Source organism: Mobula hypostoma, assembly GCF_963921235.1.
Source record: "Mobula hypostoma chromosome 11 unlocalized genomic scaffold, sMobHyp1.1 SUPER_11_unloc_1, whole genome shotgun sequence".
NCBI lineage: Eukaryota > Metazoa > Chordata > Chondrichthyes > Myliobatiformes > Myliobatidae > Mobula > Mobula hypostoma.
Genome location: NW_026948140.1, coordinates 37,406 through 46,613, shown reverse-complemented (window position 1 = coordinate 46,613; position 9,208 = coordinate 37,406).

Genomic DNA, 9,208 nt, shown 5'->3' with positions numbered 1-9,208 from the left:
TGCATAATACTGGTTGTGTGGAGAGAAACATAAAATCATCTTTCTGTATCAAAGCCTGGGATACAGAAACAAGTTGTTTGTTGGCCATTATCTACCCATCTGCACTGACCCCATTTGGCAGAACTTAGTCCACGACCTCTGCTTTAGTGATTTATGCACTGATGCAGCTTTTTTAATATTGAGAAAGTACCTCCCTCCTTCAGCGTATCAGGCAATTTGTTTCAAATTTTTAAAATATCCCCTTAATCCGGACTAACCTATGCCCCCCATCCCTACATATTAAACATCTCTATTTTGAGGGAAATGTTCTCACTATCCTTACTATCTATGTCCTTCAGATCAGGCACCTCCCTCAGCCTCCTCCACTCTGAGGAAAACAAACCAAGCCAATCTAGTCTGTCTTCACAATTGAAACATTTGATCCCAGCCAACATCCGAGTGCAGTGATTGACAATGGGGTCAGTTATGTGTCCCGGGGTTGGGAGGGCGGTTCAACGTTCTCAGGGGGCTTATGCTAAGTGGCATCTTAACTTGAGGCACGAGACCTGCCCGACTGTTAATACGACCATAAGATATAGGAGCAGAAGTGGGCCATTCAGCCCTTCATCTCTGCTTCACCATTCAGTCATGGGCTGATTCAATTCTTCCAGTCATCCCCACTCCCCTGCTCTCTCCCCGTTCCCTTTGATGCTCTGGTTAATCAAGAACCTATCTATCTCTGCCTTAAATGCACCCAATGAGTTGGACTCCACAGCTGCTCATGGCAACAAATTCCACAGATTTAATGGAGCACACCAAGCTCTGCAGGCCGTGCGCAATTGTCCTCATAACTATCTGAAATTTGGCAATCTCATCCGACCTTACCAACCAAGGAGACATTATTAGGGATACATGAATTAGCAACCAGGGTGCCTAAAGGCTGATTTATACTTGTATGTACTAGCTTACTCCGTAGCCTACGAAAGTGGGCTCCGCCGTTGTGAGCATTTATACTTGTGTGTTGGTGAGTTTGCGTCACTCTGCAATTCACCGCCGAAATGCTAGTTGGCAGTGCGGTGTCTACGCCACTGTGCTGAGTTTCTTCATGTTGAAACTCAACGCGAAGAAACTCAAACTTCAAACAATAGCGACTGAAGCTGAAGGAGGGTGAATTCTCTGTGCTTGTCCGGCCATTGAGAGACATGGACGAGGAAACGCATTTCAAAAATTTTCGGATGTCGGCATGTAGATTTGTCGATTTGGTTCATCGTCTCCAACCATTTATTTCGCATCAATGTACGCACAGTATACTCAGAGACTGGCAATCACCATTCGAGTTTTAACTTTGGGTAGAAGTCAACAGGCTGTAGCAGCTAGCTACAAACTGGCATCAAGCACAGAGTCCTCCATAATTTCGGAGGTCTGTAAAGCTTTATGGAAAGCATTGCAGCCAGAGTTCCTTCCCTGCCCTTCAGTCGCCCAATGGGAAGCTATTTCAGCGTAGGAGGAAATACGATGCTACCAAGTGGACCAATCACAGTTGTTTCGGTCTGCGTCGATGAGATGCGTAGTTACATTTTGGGAGAGGTGCGCATTAGGTTACAACGTAGGGTACGCAGCTACGCCGTACTTACAGCATACCTTTGATGCACAAGTATAAATCAGCCTCAACAGTACCCCTTGACTCACAGCACGGAACCAGCTCACACAATTTAACAGTTCGTAAGTCACGTAAACCCTCTCAACTTTTTCTACAGATCTACGGAAAACAGGTTGTGCAACGATACAGGTCTGGCCAGAACCAAACGTTGAAATAGAGCCAATCAGTGAACCTGCTGACCCCGAGGATTCCTCGAGGTTAAAAACACAAACACGAGGAAATCTGCAGATGCTGGAATTTCAAGCACACACAAAAAAGTTGCTGGTGAATGCAGCAGGCCAGGCAGCATCTCTAGGAAGAGATACAGTGGACGTTTCTGGCCAAGACCCTTTGTCAGGACTAACTGAAAGAAGAGCTAGTAAGAGATTTGAAAGTGGGAGGGGGAGGGGGAGATTCCTCGAGGTGTTGAAAGCGACCTCGGCTTCACGTGTGCAGTCAAGTACCATATTTGGGGATAATAAGACATAGTGACTGGTCAATCACACTAACTGGAATAGTGTAAATGACTATAAAGGTAGCTCTATCCTGACTAGTGTTCAGATTCCCATTGAATCCTCGTCAATGTAATTTTTGCTGTTGTGATCATCCTCATCTTCGCCTTGCAGTTCCTTTGCATGCTGCTACCATCATTCCATCCATGACAACTTGCAGTCGTCATCAACAATGGATAGGCATTCCCAGTTCATGTTAACTTTTTATTTCAATTTAGCCCTGTTAATGACAGATTAATAAGTATAGCGGGATCTCTAAGATACTGAAGACGGTGAAGCCTTGAATTATAATTCAGCTAAGAAACCAAATACAGAAAGTGCATCAGAACAGTCACATATCTGGAGTATAGTTTTATTCTGTTCCTGTAAGACCAGCGATGCCCCGTGTGTCTTATTTGTAATACTGTAGTATCTAATGGAGCCATGAAACCATCAAGATTACAGGAACACTTCCGTAAAAGACACCCTGAAAAGGCTACTTATGGTATTAATCAGTTCCAGGAGATAAAAGAAGCATTTGAAAAGCATTACACATTCATCATTTGCCAAGAAAGCTAAAAGAAATTACCTTGACAGTGATCTCATTGCTTCTTATAACATTTCTAAAATGATAGCAAAGTGTGGAAAATCTCATACAATTGGTGAAAGATTAATAATGACTGCTGTATCAGAAGTGCTCGCCATTGTTCTCAAAATGGATACCAGTGTTTTGAAATCAATTCCTTTAACTCTGTAACTCGTCGTATTGATGAAATGAGTGAACACATTGAGTATCAACTATGCAGACAGCTATGAAAAACAGAATTTGAGATACAACTGGATGAGTCATCTATATAAGACAAGAGGCATTGCTAATAGCATAAAAATGGAAAAGTTTATGAAGAGATTCTCTTTTGTAAAAAGTTAAAAACAATTATCAAAGGAGAATCAATCTACTAGCTCAAAATGTATATTGAGGATAAAAGTATTCCCATTAGGAACATGATTTTTTGTTCAACACATGGAACACCATATATGGCAGGTCGCCATGATGGTTTTGTGGTGTTTATGAAAAAAGTAATTTGAAGTATATTTGCAATCCGTTGTGTCGTTCATCATCAACAGCTCACAGTCAAAAAACTCAGCCAGCAATTTTTTTTCAAGCATGACTTGTAATATCTGCTATTATCAAAATTAAACCTCATCCATTAAATAGCAGAATATTTCGCCAGTTAAGATAATGATACAGAGTTTGAGTGCTTCCTTCTTCACATTGATGTGCATGTGCGTTGGCTGTCAAAAGGCTGCTGCTTAAAACATTTCTTTGATCTTTTTAGTACAGTGGTTGCATTTTTGCTCAAAAGTGAGCAAGAGCTTGGGAAACAAGATTAAACATCTACATGGAGATGTGACATACCTAGCTCATCTGTATGACAAAATGAACATTCTAGATATGAAACTGCAAGATGAGAATTTCAATTTTATCCGGACAAAAAGTATATTTTATTGGAAAATTTGAAATTATTGGGAGAATAATGTTCTCACAGTTTCTGTAGATGGAAGTATGGCACACTCTTTCACAGATGGTGATTTACAAGAGTACTGCTTATCCCGCAGTCACTGAAGAAGAATTTTCAGAATCAATTCAAGGATTTGAAATATCTACAAATTCAGGACTGGGTAATTAACCCATTTTTTGCAAGGTAGAAGAACAAGAAGAGAGCTTGCAAGAAGGAACTATCGAAAATCAAAATGGTGAAGACGCACAAGTGCTTTTCAAAAATGTTGGCTTTTGTGCTTTGTGGCTACACTGTCACGAAGTTTCCTGGTCTTTGGAGAAGAGACAACTGCTCTTCATTGCATTTCCATCCACCTACCTTGTTGAAAGAGGCTTCAGTGCAGTGAACCACATACTCACAAAAAACAGAAACCACTTAGATATTGTTATGTGTGGGGACTTAAGGCTTTTGCTGTCACTGAACCCGATATTTCAACTCTTGCTAAAACCATCAATCTCAAGGATCACATTGATATTAAAACTGTTGTACAGCATACAGGCACTGTGTAAGCTAGATTTAAAGTCAAATAAAAATTAAGTGGAATTATTTCCCTCATGTTGGATATAATAGACATGTTTTCACATTGACTGGAGCACTATATACTGTGTCCAAGAGGGCCGTTGGCAAGTATGATGGTGCTTTATGGGGGTGTTGGGAAGTATGAAAGTGCTTCAGGTGGGTGGTATGCAAAAAGAGACTGGGAAACACGCTATCAGTGAATCTCTTCCGTACCCACTCTACTGCAATCACATCCTTCCTGTAGCGTGCTGACAAGAATCACATATATATTTCACTGTGGCCAAATGCTTTATGCAGTTGTACAGTAACTTCTACTTTATATTCTAGTTGTAGTCCCTGGACAGGTTCTGAAATTCAGCTTTAAATCGAACAGCTCCTGAAATAGCTAACACATTCAACCTCTCACTTCAGCATCTGCTGTCCTCATCTGCTTCAAGGAAACCTTGAATCATTATTTCAATCCAGAAGTAAAGTAAAGTGTCCTGTCTTAAAGATTACTGACCAGTAGCTCCACTATCAGCACCACTGGCATTAAAAGGAGATACTGCCTGGCAGAGCTGTTAGCAAAGGAGTGGGCTGAGTCAGAGTGGTAAGGCTTTGGCTCATTCGGGCTTCAGTGAAAGGAGGCTTCACTGATGTAAGTGGGTGTGTGGATTTAGTTTTTCCCTGCATTTTTTTGAGGAATAGAAAGCATTTCTGTACTTTGCTCTAGGTGTCAGATGTGGGAATCCTGGGAATCTTCCAGTCTCCCAGATGGCCACATTTGCACCAGGTGTATCGAATTGTGGCTCCTGAGAGACAGTATTGGGGATCTGGAACTGCGGCTCGATGACCTACAGCTTATTAGGGAAAATGAGCAGGAGATAGAGAGGAGCTACAGGGTGTTGGTCGCCCCGAGGCTGCAGAAGTTAGTTAAGTGGGTGACTGTCAGGGAAGGGATGGGAAGATCTCAGATAGTAGAGAGAAGCCCCTCAGTATTTGTTACCTCATTTTGGATGCTATTAAGGGTTGTGACCTGACAGAGGATGACTACGGTGATCTGGTCTCTGGCACTGAGCCTGGTTCCGTGGTGCAGACGGGAAAGGGGAAGATGAGAAATGCGGTAGTCTTAGGGAATTCCATAGTGAGGGGAACAGACAGGAGGTTCTGTCAGCCTGATAGAGATACTCGCATGGTGTGTTGCCTCCTAGGTGCCAGGGTTTGGGATGTCTTGGATTGGGTGCACAGTATTCTGAAGAAAGAGGGTGAACAGCCAGAAGCCTTGGTACATGTTGGTACCAATGACATAGGTAGAAAAAGGGAGGAGGTCCTGAAGAGAGAATTCGGGTAGTTAGGTAGGAAGGTGAAGAGCAGAACCTCCAGGCTAGTAATCTCAGGATTGTTGCCTGTGCCACATGCTAATGAGTGCAAGAATAACATGATCAGGTATATTAATGCGTGGCTGAGAGGCTGGTGTAGGGGGCAGAGCTTCAGATTTCTGGATCATTGGGGCCTCTTCTGAGGGAGGTACGACCTGTACAAAAAGGGCTGGATACACCTGAACCCAAAGGGGTCCAATATCCAAGCAGACAGGTTTAATAGACCTGTTCAGGAGGGTTTGAACTAATTTGGCAGGGGGATTGGAAATTGAGTGATAGGGCTGAGGAAGGGGATAACAGAAATGAATCAAAGATAGTGTGCAACAGAGGTGATAGAGAGGGCAAGCAGGAGATGAGGCATAATCACAGCCAGTGGGCTCAGTTACAGGGCAATAGAGGTGTGATGTGGTTAAAATAGAAAGCAACAAATACTGGACTGAAAGTGTTATATTTGAATGAACACAGAATAAGAAATGAAGTGGATGATCTTGAAACTCAGCTACAGATTGGCCAGTATGACATTGTGGTCACCTCTGAAACTTGGCTAAAGGATGGCTGCCATTGGGAGCTGAACGTCCAAGGATATACGGTGTATCGGAAAGATAGGTTAGTAGGCAGAGGGGGTGGTGTGGCCCTGTGTATAAGAAATAATATTAAATCATTAGAAAGGGACAACATAGGATCGGAAGGTGTAGTGTCTCTATGGGTTGAGTTAAGAAATGGCAAGGGTAAAAGGACCCTAATGGCAGTTGTATACAGGCCTCCAAACAGCAGCCAGGATGTGGATTACAAATGACAGCAGGAGATAGAAAAGATGTGTCAGAAGGGCAAGGTTATGATAATTGTCGGGGATTTTAACATGAAAGTGGATTGGGAAAACAAGGCCAGTACTGGACCTCAAGAGAGAGAATCTGTAGACACAATATAATCTGCAGATGCTGGGGTCAAAGCAACACTCACAACACACTGGAGGAACTCAGCAGGTTGGGCAGCATCCGTGGAAACGATCAGTCAACGTTTCGGGCCAGAACCCTTCGTCAGGACTGTAGAGGGAAGGGGCAGAGGCCCTATAAAGAAGGTGGGGGGAGGGTGGGAAGGAGAAGGCTGGTAGGTTCCAGGTGAAAAACCAGTAAGGGGAAAGATAAAGGGGTGGAGGAAGGGAGGCAGGGAGGTGATAGGCAGGAAAGGTGAAGAAAGAATAGGGGAAAACACAATGGGTAGTAGAAGGAGGTGGGACCATGAGGGAGGTGATAGGCAGCTGGGGAGGGGGCAGAGTGACATAGGGATAGGGGAAGGGAGGGGGAGGGAATTACCGGAAGTTGGAGAATTCTATGTTCATCCCAAGGGGCTGGAGACTACCTAGACGGTATATGAGGTGTTGCTCCTCCAACCTGAGTTTAGTCCCATCATGGTGGTGGAGGAGGCCATTTATGGACATATCTGAATGAGAGTGGGAAGCAGAGTTGAAGTGGGTGGCTACTGGGAGATCCTGTCTGTTGTGGTAGACGGAGCGGAGGTGCTCAACGAAGCGGTCCCCCAATCTCCGTCGGGTTTCACCGATGTAGAGGAGGCCGCACCAGGAGCACCGGATGCAATAGATAACCCTAACAGACTCACAAGTGAAGTGTTGCCATCACCTGGAAGGACTGTTTGGGGCCCTGAATGGTGGCAAGACAGGAGGTGTAGGGACAGGTGTAGCACTTACACTTACAAGGATAAGTGCTGGGTGCGAGATCCGTGGGGAGGGACGTGTGGACCAGGGAGTCGCAGAGGGACCGATCCCTGCAGAAGGCGGAAAGGGGTGGAAGGGAAAGATGTGCTTAGTGGTGGGGTCCTGTTGAAGGTGGCGGAAGTTGCGGAGGATAATGTGTTGGATCAGGAGGCTAGTGGGGTGTTAGGTGAGGACAAGGGGAACTCTGTCCCTGTTGTGGTGGCGGGAGGATGGGGTGAGAGCCGAAGTGCGGGAAATGGAGGAGATGTGGGTGAGGGCATCATTGATGACAGCAGAAGGGAAACCACGATCCTTAAAGGAAGAGGACATTTGAGATGTCCTGGAACGGAAAACCTTGTCCTCGGAGCAGATGCGGCGGAGATGGAGGAACTGGGAATAGGGAATAGAAAATCTGTAGAACGTCTAAGGGATGGCTTTTTAGAACAACTTGCTGTTGAGCCCACTAGGGGATTGGCTGTGCTGGATTGGGTATTGTGCAATGATCCGGAGGTGATAAGAGAGTTTAAGGTTAAGAAGCCCTTAGGGAACGGTGATCACAATATGACCGAGTTCACTCTGAAATTTGAGAAGGAGAAACTAAATTCCAATGTGTCAGTATTTCAGTGGAATAAAGGAAAATACGATGGCATGAGAGGGGAACTGGTCGAAGTTAACTGGAAAGGGACACTTGCAGGAAGGACAGCAGAGCAGCAATGACCGGAGTTTCTATGAAAAATGAGGGATGTGCAAGACAGATATATTCCAAATAAGAAGAAATTTTCAAAGGGAAGAAGGCTACTACTGTGGCTGACAAGTGAAGTCAGAGCATAGTAAGAGCAAAAGAGAGGGCACACAAAGAAGCCAAAGCTAGTGGGAAAATAGAAGATTGAGGAGATTTTAAAAACTAGCAGAAGGAAACTAAGAAGATCATTAGGAAGGAAGAGATAAACTATGAAAGGAAGTTGGTGACTAATATCAAAGAAGATACTAAAAGCTCCTTTAAGTATATAAAGGGTATAAAGAGAGTTGAGGGTAGGTATAAGACCAATAGAAAATGACACTGGAGATATTGTAATGAGAGGCGCAGAGATGGCAGAGGAACTGAATGTGTATTTTGCATCAGTCTTCACAGTGGAAGACATCTGCAGTATACCGGACATTCAAGAGTGTCAGGGAAGTGAAGTATGTGCAGTGAAAATTACGACTGAGAAGGTGCTCAGGAAGCTTAATGGTTTGAGGATGGATAAATCTCCTGGACCTGATGGCATGCACCCTTGGGTTCTGAAGTTAGTTGCTGGAGAGATTGTGGAGGCATTAACAATGATCTTTCAAGAATCGATAGATTCTGCCATTGTACCTGATGACTGGAAAATGGTAAATGTTACTCTACTTTTTCAGAAGAGTGGGAGGTAGCAGAAAGGAAACTATAGACCTGTTAGCCTGACATCAGTGGTTGGGAAGTTGTTGGGATCGATTGTTAGGGATGAGATTATAGAGCACACGGAGGCACATAACAAAATAGGCCAAAGCCAGCATGGTTTCCTGAAAGGAAAATCCTGCCTGACTAACCTACTGCAATTTTTTGAGAAAATTACAGGCAGGGTAGACAAAGGAAATGCAGTGGATGTGGTGTAGTTGGATTTTCAGAAGGCCTTTGGCAAGGAGCCCATGGAATTACATGAAGTTACTGGCATGGGTGGAGCATTGGCTGATCGGCAGAAAACAGAGTGGGAATAAAGGGATCCTATTCTGGCTGGCTGCCGGTTACCAGTGGAGTTTCACAAAGGTTGATGTTGGGACTGCTGCTTTTTATGACGTACAGTATATCATTGGAGAGAGTCCAGAGGAGGTTCACAAGGATGATTCCAGGAAAGAAGGGGTTAACATATGAGGAGCATTTGGCAGGTTTGAGCCTGTACTCACTGGAATTGATAAGAATGTGGGGGAACCTC